The sequence below is a fragment of the Nicotiana tabacum genome, chromosome 4 (genome assembly GCF_000715075.1).
Source record: "Nicotiana tabacum cultivar K326 chromosome 4, ASM71507v2, whole genome shotgun sequence".
NCBI lineage: Eukaryota > Viridiplantae > Streptophyta > Magnoliopsida > Solanales > Solanaceae > Nicotiana > Nicotiana tabacum.
In genome coordinates this window covers 20657662-20679590 of record NC_134083.1, presented here as the reverse complement: position 1 = coordinate 20679590, position 21929 = coordinate 20657662, and positions in this window count along the sequence as shown.

Here is a 21929-nt window from a genome sequence, read left to right as displayed (position 1 = left end):
TTATGTGTCAAAATAGGTTGAGGTTGTTGCTCTACCCAACAACGAAGCTAGAAGTGTGATGGCATTTTTGAAAAAGAACATTTTCACAAGGTTTGGTACTCCAAGGGCCATTATAAATGATGGGGGATCGCACTTTTGCAACAAAGCTTTTGATACCTTACTCACCAAGTATGGTGTCACTCACAAAGTCACGACACCCTATCACCCTCAAGCAAGCGGACAAGTAGAAGTCTCCAACCGGGAGATCAAGAGTATTTTGACAAAGACAGTGAATGCCAACCGGACGGATTGGTCAAAGAAACTTGATGATGCTTTATGGGCTTATAGAGTGGCTTACAAAACACCGATTGGGATGTCTCTATACCGGTTAGTATTCGGGAAAGCTTGTCACCTTCCGGTGGAACTTGAGCACAAGGCTATGTGGGCATTGAAGAAGCTAAATCTTGAGCGGGATGTCGCCGCCAACTTAAGGGTGGAACAATTGAACGAGCTTGATGAATTTTGGTACCATGCATATACAAGTTCCTCCATATACAAGGAGAAGATGAAGTACCTCCATGACAAGTACATTCGGAACAAGGAGTTCAAAGAAGGTGATCTTGTGTTATTGTTCAATTCTCGGTTACAGATGTTTCTGGGAAAGTTGAAGTCTAAATGGAGCGGCCCATTTGAGGTTGTGAGTGTGACACCCTTTGGTGCATTAGACTTGAGTAATAAAAATGATGAAGTGTTTAGAGTCAATGGTCACCGGGTGAAGCGTTTTTGGGAAAAGTTGATGATGGCCACGTCGTGGCATTGATTCATTTCAAGTGATTGATGGTAATCTGCATCATGCCGCGACGTTAAATCGGGCGCTTCTTAGGAGGCAACCCATGTTTCTTTTTATTTTTATTTTTCTTATTTTCTTTAGATAGGTCTTGTTTTGTGCTAACTGGTTTTGAAGTATGTTGCAAGAATGATTGTGCTTTGCAGGAACTATGCTCTGGAAAAGTGGCTAAGTGTGAAAAAAGTGTGGACCACACATTTATTGTGCGGACCGCACAATTTTGATGGCCACGGCAGAAAGGGATTTGCGGCCCCATAATTCTTGTTGCGGCCGCACAACTGGAGATCAGAAATTGCAAACTCTCTGAAGTTTGTATGTCAGAGAAATGGGCGATCTGTGGCCATACAAGGAAATGTGCGGTCCGCAGAGACCGCAGATCGTCAACAAGGGTAATTGGTAACAGGTAAGGAGTGCGGACCACACATTTCCTTGTGCGGCCGCACTCAGCTTAGCATTTTTTCCCTAGTCGTTCAAACTATAAATAGCAGCCCCCTCACACTGGTAAAGCTTTACACACTCTGAACACTTAACACAAAGGCCAGCAAAGTGCACTTAAATTGATTCAAGCATCTTAAACTCATTTCATCTTCCTTGATTCTTCCTTGCATCACTACATCAATGGTAGGTTCAATTCATCTTCAAATTTTTCAATTTTCTTAATTTTGTTCATAGTTAATGTAGTTATTTCTAGGCCTAATGTCAAATTCATCATCATGTGTGCTTAAGATTGTGTGGATAACTTCCTAGTTGCTAATTAGGGGATGGGTAAACTATGTATCATGTCTAAATTGCCACTACCATGTCTAAATTGTGCTAAATTGAAAAGCCCTAAGTTCACTGTCGTTGGTGTTTAAATTGTGCGGACGCACAAGAAATTGTGCGGTCCACAGATCTTTAGGCTAGGGCAAATGTGTGCATTAATTTTGCGGACCGCACTCAAACTTGTGCTGTCCGCAAAAATTCAACCGCGACCGCAGAAAAGTGTGTGCGGCCGCAGATCAAGCAATTCTCTGACTTCAGAGAGTTGTCATTTTTGAAGTTTCAATGTGCGCCTGCACCCAAAAATTATGCAGACCACACTTCATATGTGCGGCCGCACTTAAAATTATGTGGACCGCAGAATCATCACTGCGGCCGCACTTTCAAATTGTGCGGTCCGCACAACCCCATCTGCAGCCGCACTCAAAAATATGCGGTTCGCACTTCCCCAACCTGCAACATGTTTTGTTCTACAAATTTTATTCTTACCTGCACTTAACTATAACTGACTCATGCTGCTATGTATTGCAGAAAATAGTTAGATCAAGAGGACGTGGTGATACTTCCAAAGGGAGGGGTGAACCATCTCGAGGCCGAGGCAGGGGTACCCTACCACTTTTCGTGCAAAGAGTGTTATCTAAAAAGGCAACTGCAGGGCGAGGTAGAGCTGCAGAGCCCTCTGAGTCAAGTTCATATGCCCCATCTAGGGAAGCATCGGAGGGTGACTCAGTGCAAAGGCAGCCTACTATGATATCATATCCACAGCTGCCCCAGGACAGATACCGACTGAGAGATGAGCCTATCTCTTCTGAGAGTACTTCTGAGGGATCGTAAGGGAAGAGCCAGGCTTCGGAGCCCTCATCTACTCATGCCCCCGCCGCACCAGTCACAGTTGATGATGATATTTCGGATGACGATCGAGGGGGTGATACCAGAGTTGCAGGCCTGGAGAGGTCAAAGAAGAGGAAAGTTTGGGAAGATTGGTTTGCAAGCCTGACTGCATTCAATGGGTTACGAGAGTGGTGGCCCCAGAGATCACTCATACTTGAGCGTCAGTTCCTGTTGAAAGACTTGGATAGGCACAATCCAAATATGTTAAGATAATTTCGGGAAAGAAAATGGTGGAAGTGGTTCACGAAAAGCATATTGGATGCCAAGGAGCACTTAGTCCGGGAGTTCTACACCAATGTGGAGCACATCAATAAGGTGACTAAGGTGCGGAACTTGAAAGTACGATTTGATTAGAGCACCCTGAACACTTATTTGGGGCTTGAGGATATGGAGTCGGTGCAGTATTTAGAGAAGTTCGCACTGGGTGATGTAGCTCGCCCTTGGCTAGCTTAGATACTAGCAGCTTCAGGACCACCACCACCAACATGGATCACAGCAGAGGTTCCCATTCTGCGAAACACCCTCAACTTTGAAGCAAAAGGGTGGCAAACATTTGTATGCAGTCGCATAGTCTTCCAATCCCCCGGGCAGTCTTAGTTGCATCTATCATGGCCAAGTACCCAATTAATGTGGGTGCCATCATGTCGGCCAACATATCTCTCGATGTCAGGCAGGGTGAAAGCTACTATCCATATCCCAACACTATCACGGATGCGGGGGCAGAGCCCAAGAGCTTTGATACGAAGGTTAGGGCTAAGCAACCCTTCTCCTGGCACTCTCTGAAGGACCCAAGGAACCCGAAGAACAAGGGTAAGTCGACTACTACCTTAGGCCAGTCTGATGAGCCGTCGGTGGTAGTTGCAGATTCTGTTGCTATGCCTTCTACAGCTTCCATGCCTTCCCTAGCAGCCGGGCCTTCCACCGAGACAACTGCCATGCCACCACCTCCATCTTTAGGGCCATCAGCATCAGTATCAGTGCCTTCCTCCTCCACTTATCCACTCACTGCACTGCGAGTCTCCTAGATACTGGCGAGTCTCAACAACTGGATGTAGACAGCTTCTGCAAAGTTGTCCGACCTATCCAGTGTTGTTGCATCACAGTCTTCTACCCCAGCACCCCAGGTTCCTCCGTCAGTGGAGGAAACATTGAAGAAGATATTGGATAATAGAAGACCATCATGGATACCTTGGTGGCACATGGGGTAGCAATTGAGGAGCTAGGTAAACAAGTGAAGAAGATGAGATAATCCCAGGCCTCGAGAAAATCAGTGGACAAGTTGAGACGTGAAATGACCAAGATAGCAGCAGCTGGTGATCTTCCCTTTGACTTACTGATGGAGACAGATCCATCAGTACCAGCAGACCCAACAACACCATCAGTACCAGTAGCACCAGCTGGCCAGTCTGAGGAGCCAAACCTCGCTGTCCACACGGCTGAGGCGGTGCTACAGATGTTCACCAACCCAGCTACTCCCCAAGCAGAGGATGATGAGATCCAGTCGGAGGAGCCTGAGGGAGGTGATGTTGCTATGGACACTGAGACCAAATAGGGAGTCCTCTATACTCTTTCCCTTCTTTATTTTGATTTTTGTTAAGCATAGAGGACAATGCTTATTCTTATTCAGGGGGGTGGTCTATTTTGATTTGATATGACATTTGACATTGGCCTGTAATAACTGATAACATTCTCTTTTTATTTTTACTTTCATTATGTACATATTCTTCTCTCTATTAATGTATATATTCTCTTTCCCTTTCTCAGTTTGTATATTCATTTATGCTTTCAGCAGTTTACTTCATAGCTTCTTTATTTTGTTTTCTCAGTAGTCAATGTTTAGTCTAATAGCTTCTTATTTACTTTAATAGCTTCTTTTTAATTTAGTAGTTTCTTTTCATGTTTAAGTGATCAATAAGCCTTTGGTTTTCTTAATGCCACGGTTCTTTCCAAAGGTAGTTTTTGTGTGAACAGGATGACTCTTCCCAACGACGGACGGCGTGACAACTTTCTTAAGGGATTGAGTCCGTTTTTGATGTTTAGGTAAGAACAATAGTAATAATAAATAAGAGGACCTAATTGAGTCGAAGAAGAGTCAAGCATGTTTCACTTGGTATCAACACACTTAACTACATGCTTATGATTAAAAACAAGTTTTTGGAAAGAAATAGCTCTAGCTAGTGACCTTGTGACTCTTGCGTTGACTTAGGCAATCATCGACTGGTTTAGTTGAACCATTAGTGATTTTCAATCTTGAATACGGTTGTTGTCGGCCCTCGACTCTATCCTCTTTAACAATCCAGTTCTGTGAGAGGTAAGATGTTCTGTTGCAAGTCCAAGTACCCCGTGTGAATGGTCTAGAACTTGCCCCGAATGTGTTTCTAGGCAAAATTTTAAGTTTTGCTTGGCTTGAGAAGTGATTGTAGGCTCTCCTTGACCCGTTTTGAAATTTTCCATGGCCCACCAATGATGTTATCCCTAGTCAACCCTTTTGAGCCTAAAGCCTTTCTCATTTGAAACATGTTACAAGCCTTTACCCATTTTGTAGTAACCCACTCTTGGCACCCGGGTTTTTCTTAACACTCATGAGAAGCAATTGACGAAAACATAAGTTTGGGGGAGAGACAAGGAATTTGAAAGTGATATCAAGGTACAAAAAGAGAAAAGAAATGAAGAAAAGCCAAGGCAAAGAAAAAGAAAGAAAGAACAAAAGAAAAATACAAAAAGAAAGTGAATAAATTGAAGAGTTGAAGGGATTCAAAGAAAAGCAAAAGTGCAAAGCATGGAGGAAACAAAGAAGGAAAAAAATGAATATCATGACCAAGAAAGAGTGATGTCAAGTCTCTTTAGTTCCCTAAGAAAAAAGAAAATGACTCAAAGAGTCGGCAAAGCATGAGCCAAAAAGAGAAAATGGAGTTCTTAAGGAAAGATGAACTTGTTCTACTCTAACATTTCCTACCTTAGTCCAAAAGCCTTCATTACATTCCGAAAAAGCCCTACGTGATTTAAAGCCGAGTGAACTTACTTTAGTGGTAATTTACATGAGGGGCAAGCATATGGTACTTAGAGTCGTACTTGTGACATTCTTTTGAGAAAGATGAGCGGATTTTTTACAAATCCTTGAATTGAGTGCTTCATTCTTAAGTGAGATAAGCTAACGGAGAGTAGAGGAGGAGGAATTTGGGATCCATAGTGACCTATATGAAAGAGCGAACTTCCTTGATGAGTAAGTCAACTCTTGATGCTCTAGTGTCACATTAGAACTATTTGTGCTTAAAACTTCAAATCATTGCCTTGTAGATAATTCATAAGTGTTGTGGGTAATTGTTGGTCCCAATTGATGTGTGTTTGCTTCACCTTAGATTATCTAGAATAGCTCTTTTCTTATGGAGGTGGGAATTACCTTATTTTCTTGAGGACAAGCAAAAGATTAAGTTTGGGGGAGTTGATAAGTGGGGACTTTGACTACTTATTTGTGCCTTTTGACTTTTGTTTTAGTTCAAAAATGTTTAAAGGTATTCCTGAAAACTGATGAAATATGCTTACTTGCAGGAGTATTGGAAAATGAGCCATTACGATGAAATCAAACTCAAGAGGAGTGCTTTTGAACAAGGACAAAAATCAAGCACAAAAAGCTAAAGTGCGGACCACAGAATTTTGTGTGCGACCGCAGAACATGAAGAAGAATTAACAGAGCTGCAATGTAAGATGCGGATCGCACAATAATTGTGCGGCCACAAAAGTCAATATTCAGAGAGTTCCAACTCCAAGCCCAGCAAGAACTGCGGACCGCACTATAATTGTGCGGCTGCAGAAATCAAATATGCGGCCGCACCCAGAATTGTGCAGTCCGAAGAACTCAAGAGACGCGGCCGCAATGCAGAATTGTGCGGATGCAGATCCAACTCCTGTCAAGAGCTGAAGCAAAGTGCGGACCACACACAAAATTGTGCGGACCGCACACAGAATTGTGCGGCCACAAAACCTCTGAAAGGACAATTTTGTCCGAAAGTTCCAACTTTGTATAAATAGACTACGTTCACGAAATTAGGTGAAGTTTTTGAAGACCAGAAAGTCTGTAGCCATTTTTCTTTACGCTTTTAGGCAACTTTAGTTTATATTGTTGATTTTACATTGGATTTTCATCTATTAATCATTCAATATGAGTTTTATCATCTTTTCTTCTTTATTTTCTTCAATATCCACTATGAGTAGCTAAAGTTTTAGCTAGGGTTGTGACCCAACCCTAGTGTGGGAACCTAATGTGTGTTTTATTTAGTGCTTGTTTATGGTTGGGTGTGTATTATTTAGCTTAGTTCTTGCTATAATATTAGAATTAATGGTTGCAAACATTAGTTCAAGCCTATTTGACTTGGTCTCTACTTGAAAAAGAGAGACTTAGTCTAGGAAAACTTGGCTAACAAGAGTTTGGGATGAAATCAAGAGATTGATAGCCCCAATTAAAGGGTTGAACCTAGAGATAGTAAAACCTGACTTGAGCAATTTGTCAACTATTTAGTTCAATACCCATTTGGACTTGAGAAAGCCAAATTGGGAAAAACCACTCTCTTGCCGAGAGGTATTGAGTGGGTAGTTGAGTGTTGATTGCTATAATACACCCCGACCAACAAAACTCGCTCTAAAGCCCACAACCCATTAGGCAAACACCTAGGTGGAAGTCACAACCCTAGACCTTTTACATATTTGAAAAACAACAACAAAAACATTCTTCTCTAGTTTTATATTTTTCAATTGCAATCCTTAGTATAATTTTAGAAGTAAAATCAAAACAAAGTTTGTGGAAGTGCAACTTAGACAATCCATGTGCTTAGACCAAATACATACCACTAATCCCATCTACGCTCCCTGTGGATTCGATCTCGACTCCTAGTTAGGTATTATTATTGCAATCGACCGCTTCACAACCCCAATTTGAGGTGTGACTTGGGCGAGATCACCATTCTAACCAAATTTAAATAACTTTAAAACCTTCAAATAGTTAACTTTTACTATTAAACGTCGAAACGCCCTCGGGTCGTCCAAAACCCGATTCGAACATACGCCCAAGTCCAAAATCAGCATATGAATCTATTGGAACTATCAAATCTCGATTCCGGGGTCGTTTTCTCAAAATATTGACCGAAGTCAAAGTTAACCTTTTTAAAGCCAACTAAGGAACCAAGTCTTCCGATTTCAACTCGAACTCTTCCAAATCCCAAACTAACCATCCCCGTAAATCGTAAAACTATAAAAGCACATACGGGGAGTCTTATTTAGGGGAACGAGGCTCTAGAAAGCAAAACAACCGGTCGGGTCGTTACATTCTCCACCTCTTAAACAAACGTTAGTCCTCGAACGGGTCTAGAATCATACCTGGAGTAATGAATAAGTGTGGATATCTGCTCCGCATGTCCTCCTCGGAATCCCAAGTTACCTCCTTGACTGGTTGGCCCCTCTACTGAACCCTTACCGCAGAAATCCTCTTGGACCTCAATTGGCGAACCTACTTATCAACAATGGCAATTGACTCCTCCTTATATGCCAGGCTCTTATCTAACTGAATCGTGCTGAAGTCTAACACATGTGACATGTCGGCATGATACCTCCGGAGCATAGACACGTGGAAAACCAGATGAACTCTCGATAGGCTGGGAGTCAAAGCAAGCTCATAAACAACCTCCCCAACTCGTCTCAACACCTCGAATGGACCTATAAACCTTGTGTTCAACTTGCCCTTCTTCCTGAACCTTATGATCCCCTTCATCGATGAGACTTTCAAGAGAACCTTCTCGCCCACCATGAATGATAAATCACGCGCCTTCTGATCCGTGTAACTCTTCTGTCTGGACTGTGTTGTGCGAAGTCACTCCTGAATCAACATTACCGTTTCCAAGGCATCCTTCACCAAATCAGTACCATATAACTTAGCCTCGCCGGGCTAAAAACCATCTGATGGGAGAACGACATCGTCGACCATATAAAGCCTCAAATAGAGCCATCTCGATGCTGGACTGATAACTGTTATTGTAAGCAAACTTGTCCAAAGGCAAGAATCGATCCCACTACCCTCCAAAGTTAATCACACATGCCCTGAGCATGTCCTCAAAGATCTGAACTATCTGCTCTGACTACCCGTCAGTCTATGGATGAAATGCTGTGCTGAGCTCTACCCGGGTCCCCAACTCACTCTGTACCACTCTCCAAAAATGTGAAGTAAACTGAGGGCCTCTATCTGATATGATGAAAATAGGCACACCGTGCAACTGAACTATCTCCTGAATATAAATCTGGGCCAATCTCTCCAAAGTATTTGTGGTCACAACCAGAATGAAGTGTGCCGACTTGGTCAACCTATCGACAATGACCCAAACAACATCAAACTCCCGCAAGGTCTGCGGCAACCCAACTATGAAGTCCATAGTGATGCGCTCCCATTTCCACTCATGTATAGTCATCTGCTGGAGAAGGCCACTTGGCCTCTGGTGCTCATACTTAACCTGCTGGCAATTTAAACACCTCGCAACATACTCAACTATGTCCTTTTTCATCTACCACCACCAATAATGTTGCCTCAGGTCACGATACATCTTCGTAGCACCTGGATAAATAGAATACCGTGAACTGTGTGCCTCTTCTAGAATCCTCTCCCTCAAGCCATCGACGTTAGGAACACATAGGCGACCCTGAAGTGGCAGAACATCATCCTCACCGATAGTAACCTCCTTGGCACCACCCTGTAGTACCGTCTCCCTGAGAACCAACAAGTGCGGATCATCAAACTGTCGAGCCTTGATCTGCTCAAATAGTGAAGACTAGCAACGACGTATGTAAGAACTCGGTTGGGCTCTGAAATATCCAACCTCACAAGTCTGTTAGCCAAGGACTGAACGTCCAAAGCTAATGGCCTCTCCTCTGCTGAAATAAATGCCAAGCTACCCATACTCTCCACCTTTCTGCTCAAGGCATCCGCGACTACATTCGCCTTACCCGGATGATAAAGAATAATAATATCATAGTCCTTTAGTAACTCAAGCCACCTGCGGTGCCTCAAATTGAGATCCCTTTGCTTGAACAAATACTGCAAGCTGCAATGATCAGTGTAATCCTCACAGGACATCCCATAAAGATAGTGCCTCCACATCTTAAGAGCATGAACAATAGCGGCCAACTCCAAATTGTGTATAGGATAATTCTTCTCATGGGGCTTCAGCTGACGTGAAGCATATGCAAGAACTCGCCCCTCCTGCATCAATACACAACCCAAGCCAACGCATGAAGCGTCGCAATATATAGTATACATCCCCGAACCGGAAGGCAACACTAGAAATGGTGTTGTAGTCAGAGTTGTCTTCAGCTTCTGGAAGCTCGCCTCACAATTGTAGGACCAACGGAACGGAGCACCCTTCTGGGTCAACCTAGTCAAAGGTGTTGCAATAGATGAGAAGCCCTCCACGAACTGGCGATAATAACCTGTTAACCCCAAGAAGCTCCTGATCTCAGTCATCGTAGCAATACGAGGCCAACTCTGAACTGCCTCAATCTTCTTGGGATCCACCTTAATACCCTTGCCGGATACAACATGCCCCAAGAATGCTACAGAATCTAGCCAAAACTCACACTTGGAGAACTTAGCATATAGCTTATGTTCCCGCAAGTTCTGGAGCACCACTCTCAAGTGTTGCTCGTGCTCCTCCTTGCCACACGAGTAGATCAAAATGTCATCAATGAAGATAATGACAAACGAACCAAAATATAAGGCCTGAACACTCTGTTCATCAAATCCATAAACGTCGATGGGGCATTAGTCAAACTAAAGGAAATCACTAGAAACTCATAATGGCCATATCTAGTTCGGAAAGCAGTCTTCGGAATATCCGAATCCCGAATCTTCAACTAATGGTACCCCGATCTCAAGTCGATCTAATAGAACACCCTGGCACCCTGCAGCTGGTCAAACAAATCATCCATCCTCGGTAACGAATACTTGTTCTTAATGGTAACTTTGTTCAACTGGAGATAATCAATGCACATCCGCATAGTACCATCCTTCGTCTTAACAAATAACACTGATGCACCCCAAGGTGATACACTCGGCCTGATGTACCTGGAGCCCAATCAATGTAGAAATTGATGTCACGATCTAGTGGCATGCTTAGAAGATCAGAAGGAAACACATCGGAGAACCCGGACTACGGGTACTGAATCAATTGCCAGAGTCTTCGCGGTAGTATCCCGAACATAAGCTAGATAAGCTAAATAACCCTTCTCGACCATGTGTCGAGCCTTCATAAAAGAGATGATCCGACTAGGTGTGCTGACAGACGAACCCTTCCACTCCAATCTAGGCAACTTTGGTATCGCCAAGGTAACAGTCTTGGCATGGCAATCGAGGATGGCGTGATATGGAGATAACCAGTCCATGCCCAGGATAACCTCAAAGTCGGTCATATCGAGTAGCAGAAGATCTGCTCTAGTATCATAACCATAGAATGTAACAATGCAGGACCGATAGACCTGATCCACAATAACAGAATCGCCCACCGGAGTGGACACATAAATAGGAGTACCCAAGGACTCACGAGGAACATCCACGAAATGAGCAAATAAAGACGACACATATGAATAGGTAGACCCTGGATCAAATAATACCGGCATCCCTACCACAGACAAAAATAATACCTGTGATCACGGCATCTGAGGCCACTGCATCTGGTCTGGCCGGGAAAGCATAGAATCTAGCTGGAGCGCCACCTGCCTGGCCTCCACCTGCCTGGCCCCCACCTATCTGGCCTCCACCTCTAAGACCTCCCTTGCCCACCTGCCCTCCACCTCTAGGTGGCCGGACGGCTGGTGCGGCTATTGGTGTTGTAATCATGGGCTGCTGACCCAGCTGTACTACCTTGCCCTAAAATCTGGGATAAAATCTCTTCATGTGGCCAGGATCTCTGCACTTGTAACAACCCCTCGGAGCGGTGGACTGTTGCCCTAAGGTCTGACCCTGATGGCCTGAATACCCACTGGAAGAACCCTGGATAGCTGGTGGGTGGTAGGAACTTTATCGCATGGCACTAAAATAGGCTCGAGCCGGAGCACCCCGAGGAGGCGGCAGTGCTGGATATGTAGGCCTATTCGGCTGACCTCTCCCAAATTGACCTCTGCCCCCTGATGGAGCACCACTGAATCCTCTCGAATGACGAAACTGCTTGTCCCATGGAATTTGCTGTCGGTCCCGCTGACGATAACCCTCAATCCTCCGAGCTATCTCTACAACTAGCTGGTAAGAGGTCCCCATCTCAACCTCTCGGGCCATAGTGGCCCGAATACTGGAGTGTAACCCAGCAACGAACCTCTGTACCCTCTCTGTCTCAGTAGGAAGTATCATAAGTGCATGGCGAGACAATTAAGAGTGCCTCGCCTCATAATCGGTCACTGACATCTAACCTTGTCGTAGCTACTCAAACTGAAACCTCAACTCTTCCCTCTAGGAGGGTGGAATATACCTATCCAAGAAAAGGCGAGTAAACTGATCCCAAGTCATGGAAGGAGAATCTGCTGGTCTGTCGAGAAGATGTAACTGCCACCATCTACGGGCCCTGCCCTCCAGTTGGAAAGTAGTGAAATCTACCCCGTGAGACTCTAATATACTCATGTTGTACAGTCTGTCCCTGCACCGATCAATGAAGTCCTGGGGATCCTCATGTCGCTCACCTCGAAGACAGGAGGGTGTAGCCTAGTCCATCTGTCCAGTAGCTTCTGCAGCTTACCGGCCGTAGCTGGTCTGGGCTCAGGTACTGCTGCTGCCACTGGCTGGGCTCCACCCATGGGTAGTGTGCCCGAGGTCTGATATACAGCAGTTGCATGCCCAGGAGCCAGAGCAGTAGGGGTCTATGCTTCCCCTCCCGCTTGAGATGTGGCTAGGTCTGCTGGAAATAAACCAGCCTGGTTCATAGTATCTATGAACCGTAGCATACGGCCCATAACCTCCTAAAATTCCGGTGTGGACATGAAATCCACCGGGGCTGGCTCTGCTGTAGGCATGTCTCCCTGCTCCTCAATAATAGGATCCTCTACTAGATCCGCTGGTGGTATAGTTGGGGCCACTCTAGGACGTCCTCGTCCCCTACCTCAGGTCGGTGCCCTCCCCGGGCCTCTGCCTCGGCCTCTGGCAACAGGGGGAGCAGCTCCTTCTGGGTCTAGAACATTCGTCATGCACGTTCTCACCATCTGTGAGAGAATAAGAGAAAGACACTTAGTATAACATCAACTGCACGATAAGAGATAAAGAAAGAGTAGTTTCCTAACACCCTATAACCTCTTGAAGATAAGTACAGACGTCTCCGCACCGATCTGCAAGACTCTATTAGGCCTGCTCATAACTTGTGAGACCTTTCCCTGGTGGATGAGTTTTGTCATGACCCAATTTTTCCTATAGACCGTGATGGCGTCCAACGTTACCGCTAGGAAAGCCAACCGTGAACTAACTCTGTGATCCTCACTTTTAAAGATTTGAAATAGTTGATTTTTAGTTTATGCATAAATAAGAAGTAAGAGTTTAATAAAAAATTTAGAGATATCAAGATTTTTTTTAAAGCAAGTGAGATAAGTAAAATAACCCAAAACCATCAAGTGTCTACTAGCATAAATCTCCAAGACCTGGTGTCACAAGTGTATGAGCTACTAGTACAATATACAAAAGAGTACTACACTACTGTCTCAGATAAAATAGACAGAAAATAAAGCAAAAGAAAGACTTCGGCTGCTGCAGAACAGGCTCGGAAGGCAGCTCACTGCAAATTCTCGTAGTAGTCAAGGATGCGCGCCGGACTGATATCCAGATGCACTTGCCTCAGATCCTGCACATTTAGTACAGAAGTGTAGCATGAGTACATAAACAACATGTACCCAGTAAGTATCTAGTTTAACCTCGGAGAAGTAGTGACGAGGGGTCGACTTCGACCTTACTATAGGCCAACAATAAAATATATAAAATTATAATTAAACATGGGATATGTAAATGACAATAGAACTCGGAAGCAAGCAATAAATAAATAAATAATCCTTTCACCGATAGTAAGTACCAAATCAATTTCCCTCATTTAACCATTTAATCTCTCAAGCCAATGAAACAATATCAATTATAATTGGGCTCCCAATATTAATACGCACGAATTATGCCGAGGACGTACGTCCCGATCCAAACTACATATACATATACTGTGTGCACTGCCGAGGGTCGAACGGCATGAACCATAGATGTATCTATTAACCTGTCGAGGCGAACGTGCCGCTCCTATGAGAGTAGTGGAAATTTACCCCGCTCTTGTAATATACTTGTGATGCGGTTGAACATAGATTTCTCAAGTTATCATAATATCCCTCAACTCTTTCGAAAACAAGAAATTCAACCGAAAACTTTTAAAATATTGAAATCCCTAACCTCAGCTCTATCCAAGACAATTAGTAAGCATAATCAATTAACGGTGTCAACAAAGCATGGTATAAACCTAAACCTACCCGGACATAAGCATAATTAGTATGTACGTACGGATTCTCATCACGTCGTGTGTACGTAGCTCCCACAAATAGAAGCACATATTAATTAAATTCACCTATGGGGTTAATTCCCTCTTACAAGGTTAGAAAAGAGACTTACCTCGTCTCAAAGCCTACTTTCCGGTCCAAGATTGTGCTTAAACCCTCAATTCGGTGCCAAACGAGTTGAAACTAGTCAAATGTTATATAAAATAGTCAATACATGCTCAAAAGTTCATATCCTAATTATTAAAGTGATTACCCAACCACAATTAAAGAATTCCTAAAATTCACCCCAGGGCCCACGTGCCCGGATTCCCAAAATATTCAGAGGAAATCATCACCAATAACCTTAAGAACTCAAATATACAATTTCATCTCATTCCATAACTATTTTCGTGGTTAAAATCTCATTGTTTTAATCAAAACCTAGGTTTTTCATCTAAACCCATGTGTTCCACAAATTTACACGTTAAAATCTACCCATAATCTATGTATTAAACTCACATTAGGTATAAATTACTTACCCTCAATAGCTAGGTTGAAATCCCCCTTTTTGAAGCTCCAAAATCGCCCAAGAATGGAGACAAATGGGTCAAAAATACTCAAACCCAGACTTAAATGAAGGTTCTCCCTTCTGTGATTTCCGCATCTGCGGCTCAACCATCGCATATACGGCTCCACATCTACGGAAAGGGCCTCGCAGATGCGGTCCTTCCCCTAGCCGGCTCCTTCGCTTCTTCGACCAGCGGCTCGCTTCTGCGAGACCACTTCTGCGGTGCATGCGTCGCACTCTACGCTGCCTTCCTCGCATATGCGCCTTCACAGGTGCGGTCCATTTCCCCGCTACTGGTCACTGGCAGCCCCCTTCTTGGCCGCTTCTGCGGCTCATGGCTCGCTTCTGCGAGCTCGCACCTGCGGCTGTCCATGCATAGGTGCGGTTACACTAGAAGCTGGGAGCTTCAGTTGTTTCTCTCAAGTTCCAACTTGGTCCGAGCCTCGTCCGATTAACTCTTGAGGCCCCGGGGGGCCCGCCCGAACATACCAACAAGTTTGAAATCATAAAACGGACTCGCTCGAACCCTCGGAATGCGTAAAACAACATCAAAACTAAGAATCATACCTCAAACCAAATTGATTCAACTTAGAAATTTCAAATTCTTCAAACTTACTCCGCACACACCAAAAAATACTTAAACTACTCGGAATGACACCAAATTTTACGTGCAAGTCTTAAATCACCATAGGGGAACTATTCCTAGGCCCGGAATTCCGAACGGATCTCAATTACACCAAAACCTACTCCAAACCAAATTTAAATAACTTTAAAACCTTCAAATAGTTAACTTTCACTATTAAACGCTGAAATGCTCCCGGGTCGTCCAAAACCCGATTCGAACATACGCCCAAGTCCAAAATTATCATACGAATCTATTGGAACCATTAAATCCCGATTCCGGGGTTGTTTTCTTAAAATATTGACCGAAATCAAACTTAGCCTTTTTAAAGCCAACTAAGGAACCTAGTGTTCCGATTTCAACTCGAATCCTTTCAAATCCCAAACTAACTATCTCTGTAAGTCGTAAAATAGTAAAATTACATACGGGGAGTCTTATTTAGGGGAATGGGGTTTTAGAAAGTAAAATGACTGATTGGGTCATTACAAAAATAGAGATGGATGTGAAAGATTTCGTACAGAAATACAACGAGTGTCAAAGGCACGCCCCGATGATTCATCGACCGGGAGAGATTCTTTACCTAGTCCTGTCACCATGGCCATTTATGAAATGGGGAATGGATATCGCCGGTCCCCTTCCATGGTTACCGGATAAATCCTAATTCATACTGCTCATGACCGATTATTTCTCCAAATAGGTCAAGGCTCAAGCATTCGAGAAGGTTCGGGGGAAAGAAGTAATTGACTTCATCTAGGATCACATAATATGTCTGTCGCGCCCCTTTTTCTCACGAAATCGGGTTTCGACATGAGACAACTCTTTTAAGGAGGTATTAAAAGAGGAGAGTCTCTACCTAACGGTTTAAGGTGCGTTAGGGCACCTATTTGCATATGACTCAGGTTTGACTAGTTTGCATCACCAGAGATTGGGTAAGGGCTCGAAATTACCTCGAAGAGAAGGTGTTAGGTACTCTTCGAGGTCCACAATTGTGGGTCCCGGCCGAACTTGAATTATATGAATTAGTCGGATAAATAAAGACAGAGAAATCAAGAAGTTTGAGAAATTTTATTATTAAAAGGCTTTGAGGAAATACAAATACTTGATTCAAATATAAAAAGGGAATAAGATGGGGGGGTCCTAAGTTTTTTAGCCTAAAGGATCACCCTGTGAAACATAAATAATACTTCGTAACTCCCTCAAGATGGAGTGTTACTTGTATTATTCAGCAGACACAGACTATCATCTCCTTCTACCCGATTACTATCTTTAAGTTATTATCTAAAACGCAATAGTTCAATTATAAGTCGTACCTTATGCATGCACTACCCGTCTCATACATATGGTCCATGAGGCATTGGACCTCTATTTTGGGTAGTTCTAGACTTTATTTAGGCTGCTCAGAAAATGTCAAAACTAGGCGACAATTCAAAACAAATAGGACTGCACTTAAGGACAGTTAAAGGGTCAAGTTAGCCTCCGCAATTAGACAACAAATGCACGCAAACAAATTTCTACGTTAGGCATTAGACAGTTTCAGAATTGAGGAAGATCGAAGTCATTAAGCTCTATAGACATGATTTCTATATGATATGATCCAAATATGCAAGCAGTTTCAGATGCAAGGCGCCACTTTAGACCTATGATTTTTAAATTACCAGTTTGAGAGTATTTGATACTGCTAAGTTGTTTATTGAGATTACAGATTATAAGTTAATAAAACCTATAGGCAAGATCTCTAAGTGGTTTACACAGTAAGGGACAGTAAAAATTATTGGAAATGCTCAGAATTACTCATGCTTTCTAATAGTGGCGTGGCTAAGCAATAAACAGCATTTGAAGAGTCTAGTATCAGCACTTTAGAGCGAGTAGTAATACCCTATAGGCAGGATTTCTAAAGATTGGCGATTGGAACTGATTTTTTTATATTTAGCTCCTATAGGCATGTTTTCTAGGTGCAATAGCGAATTAAATAATTAAAATCCTATAGGCATGATATCTAATGAACATGGTGCAGTTATGCAAATTGAAGGACTGTTATTGGCATTTATTTCCTATAGGCATGCTGTCTAGCGACACATAGCAGTAGACATGGGAATAAATAAAGCACTTATGCTTTGATAGCATACAAGTTGTGTGAGTGTGTGATTTCCCTAATGGCATGATTTCTAATAGTGCACGTAGAAATTTGAATGACATATATAGCAGGTTGGATAGAAAATAGATCATATGAATCCTATAGGCATGCTTTCTACCCTTTTCATGAAAATATTATAATATACCCATTTCTCAATTTCACTAACACCCCAATTATTAATTACAGAATTATTACAGACCCAATAATGAATATAATTACAAATGTTGTACAAGCAATAATAGTAGGCCCAAAGCAGGGCCAAAAGAGATACTCAGCATTGTCAGGCCTTCAACTAAACTCTTTCTTCACCAATTAGCATACCTAGATCCCAAAAGGGAGCTATATCCATCCGCACAACCCAGAAGCTGTAGAGAAACTCAAACCAAACCAAACAGCCACAGATTTACCATATGACCCAAACATAAACAAACTAATTTGCAGATTTAGTAGACATAAGGGGGACAGAATTGAGTGTCGAAGATAGCTAAGGTTTTAGTAGTAAAGAGAATGGCCAAAGAACCTCAAGTCCTAGTATGTCAGAGTTCACAAGAGTCTCAAATGGACCTCGAGCAGTGCTCACACTAGAGAGGCCAATAGAGAGGGTCTTAGTGGCCTTGGCTTTCAGCCGGCCAAGAGTGATAGATTCAGAATAATGTAGGTAACAAAGAGAGTGAGAGAACTACGATTAAAAGACATACTTGTATTTTAAAAAACAGGCATAGCAAGGTTGTCTAAACACAGAACATGTTAATTAAGAGGGTTAACAAGACTTAGAAGTAGGTTCAACACTTAGCAAGAATTAACATGTTGGTAGAAACACATTGAGAATTAAAGAAGAGTCAAGTTTCCTGGGGTTGCAAGATTAACATACAAAGGTGAGTAATACCAAACAAGTCTGAGTAGAGTACCAACTTAAAGAGTTTAGAGCCTAACGATCCCAATTATGTTAAGTACCTATTACAGTGTCAAAGGACATACATGCAAACAGTATCAAACATGGCAGAAAAACACAAGTTGAAATAGCTACTCTAAAGGTTTCGAACAATTACTAAGGATATGGAATTAAGCAAACAAAGACATGTTGAGTGACATAATGGCAAGGGAGCAGGCCATAGTTAATAGTGAAGGTCTGGTTTACTCTAGGTTAGGCTGGTTTGGGCTGCTGAGAGGGGAGAGGGCGTGGTCTTAGGATTTGGGCCAAGATTGGTCCGAAAATTAGCCTAGAATTGGGCTAATCTTTAAATAGGAGATTAAAAGGGAAATAATTTAATAAAAAATAATTAAATAAATATATAAAAATTCTATTTATGCAAATTAATACTTTAAAATAATAGTAGGAGATTACAAAAATATAAAATATTATTTTGACCCTGACCAAAATAACAAATGCAAAATATAGGTTATGCCTGCAAGATTGTGCAAATAGCTTAAAATACCACTGTAATTACAAAATAAAGTGAAAATATTTGAAATATGTATTATGGATGAAAATAATAATTTTAGGTACTTAAGTCATCCCAAAATAATTTTAAAGGATAATTATTAGATATTTATATAATAAAAATGTATAAAGAAATTAATTTTTGAGCTTTAAAAATTATGAAAAATTATAGAAAATACTTGTAAACTAAGTAATGACACAAAGTGATATTTTAAAAATATATATACTGTTTCAGAAAATATGAGGGCAAAATTGGGTATCAACAAAGTAGATTTGGGATACACGCCGAGATCTTTTGCGACAACGGAAAATAATTTGTCTGCAGCAAGGTAAATAAGTTTTTTGAAGACCACAAAATAAAGAATATATTATAAACACCCTACTACCCTAGTGGGAACGGGCAAGCAGAATCAACGAACAAAACTATACTTCAAAACTTGAAAATAAGATTGACCGATGCGAAGGAAAAATGGAAGAAAATCTTGCCTGAAGTCTTGTCGGCATACCGTATAACTTTGAAGTTGAGTACCGAGGCAACCCCATTTTCTCTAGTTTACAGAACGGAAGCCTTAATACCAGTCGAGGTAGGGGACCAAGCCTCAGGTTGCAGTATGCTACCGAAATATCGAACGACGAGGACTTGATCATGAGCCTGGAGTTATTGGACAAAATGCGGGAAGCTGTCCTGTTTCGATTGACCGCCTAGAAGTAGCGAGTAAGGAGGTACTAAAATCGAAGAGCCAACCTTTGACATTTTCAAGTCGGAGACTTGGTATTGAGAAAAGTAACGCTACACACCAGGAACCCAAACGACGGGGAAACTTGGCCCGAATTGGGAAGGAGCATATATAGTTGCTGGAATAACTAGCAAAGGTTCGTATAAACTCGAGTCAGAAAATGGTGTACAACTACCGAACAACTAGAATGTGGTACACTTAAAGCGGTACTACTACTAAGGTACAAACTCAATTCCCTTTTAAATTTCGTTATATTATGGACTAACTTATGCAGGTACTCGATGAATGGCAAATGTAACTATTAGATCTGAAAGCACGTGTTGTACTCTTTATCCCTTGAGCCGGTTTGTCCCGAAGTGGATTTTTAGGCAAGGTTTTTAATGAGGCAACAGTAAAACGTGTTACCTTAGTTTTGGAGACCGACCTTAAACCAGAATTGTTGATCGTTTGCACCAAACCAACAGTGTTCGAGACCTCACAAGTTCGGCCTCAAATGCTGGGGGCCATTACCCCTAGGTTAAGATCTTCAGAAAGGGCAAATTTTATTTATCAAAAGCCAAGGCTTGGTGATTAGGATTCATTGTAAGGGTCAAACGAATCGTACCCATGTAGCCTACTCTAGCCCGGCACAAGGCTTATACGCCTCCAGTTATGTACTTTACATATAAAGCAATGAAATAAATCTTTGCTTCCTCCAAACTTTATTACTATGCATTTCTCTTCATTGATGCTTCAAAATGGATACTAAATCCTGAAGCCAACGGGTTACCCCAACTCGGGGACTATTGTCCGATAAAAAAATCGGATGACCCGGGCTATCGAATCCTGGAAGCACCGAGCCTATTAAGCAGTTCCCGAATATTAAAGGTTACGGCCGCCCTAAATTGGCTCTGAGACGTCCGAAGTCCGTACTCAGAAAGTAAGGCCCCTTACATGTAATCAAAACCTATTAAAGGGTTACCCTCGGAAAAATAAAATCGCCATATATGACTAAAAAACTTAAGTATCTTAAAGGCCTTAGATTTTATCAAAATTTTGAAGCCACGAGTAATCGGAGTTGCCATCAAAATCGGGCCCCATTCGGACTTCAGGAGAACGGATGCTCCAGATTACGTTTGATTTTACGCTAAGGCATTAGGGACGATACACAAATAAAATATTTCAAATAGATGCTGAAAAGTAAAAACATGGTGTTTCCAAAGGGAAAATTTTATATATATTTCAAAAAATATTTACAAAGGCATTGTTGCACCCTATTTTGCACTAGTCAACACAGGATTCAACTTGTGGTTCCTCTGTTGTTGATAAAAGAGAGTCGCCGCCTAATATTTAAAGGTATACTAGGGTACCTATTTAATTACTAAGTTATATTCTTTATTAGTCTGCTAACCGGTGAGATTATGGATTAGGATTCTTGTTTTTCTAAGGAGGAGGTGTTAGGCACCCCTTAAAATCTACCCGAGATAGCTTCATAGGACTTAGACTAAGTTTGGGATCAATTATTTATAAAATGCTTTGACTAGTGATAAGGAATGTTGCTTACTGTATACCTAAGTATGATATTGATAGAAAGAATGTGGGGTCCTAAAGGGATATGAGTTTATGAAGAGGTTCATAAGATATATTGAAAGAGTCTTGAAATTGGTATATAAGTGGTCTAGATTTTATAAGTTTATAAAAAAGATTGAGTTATGAAAATACTTTGATTTGGGGGATGGTTATTTACATAGCTTATGATTATTCTCCTGGGGTGGTGGAACGAATCTAACTGGCTCAAGAAAACAATGTAGTATTCTGTACTTCTTGGCCTTTAGATGAGGTGTGGCATCCCGACTTTCTGGCAAGAAGAATTCCAGAATGTAGGCACCTTCTTCCTCATTCCTTGACTCCTTAATTGGATCAGATAACTCTATTTCTATATCATCATCCAAACACAATGTGGAAAAATATTTGGAGTGTGGACCAATGTGCTCAACTACATGAACACTGGGATTGTCAACATCCTCAACACCAATGACACTAGAATCAACTAAATATGTATCCTCAATATCCTTAGTTGACTCTAGTATCTCTTCTACAACATCGGCATCCTCAAATTCTAGTTTGATAGATTGTTGGTGTTCTACTCTGACCTCCTCCATTAGCACCTCAATTTCTGCATCTAATGCATGCTCCTTTTGGCTACTATCCACAATATTAGCTTGTTGAGCATTAACTGCTTCAACTAATTGACTCACTTATGCCTCCAAGTTATGAATAGTTTCCCCTTGCCTTTGGATAGTATCCCATAGCCATGGTATTTGCAGTTGTTTCTCATTGCTTTGCTCCATGAAACACTTTAACATATTTTTTATCTCATTCAGGTCAGCTTCCCTAGGTTCTTTGTTTCTATTAACTTCACCAAAAAAAGTAGAACCATCATAGTAAAGGGTTG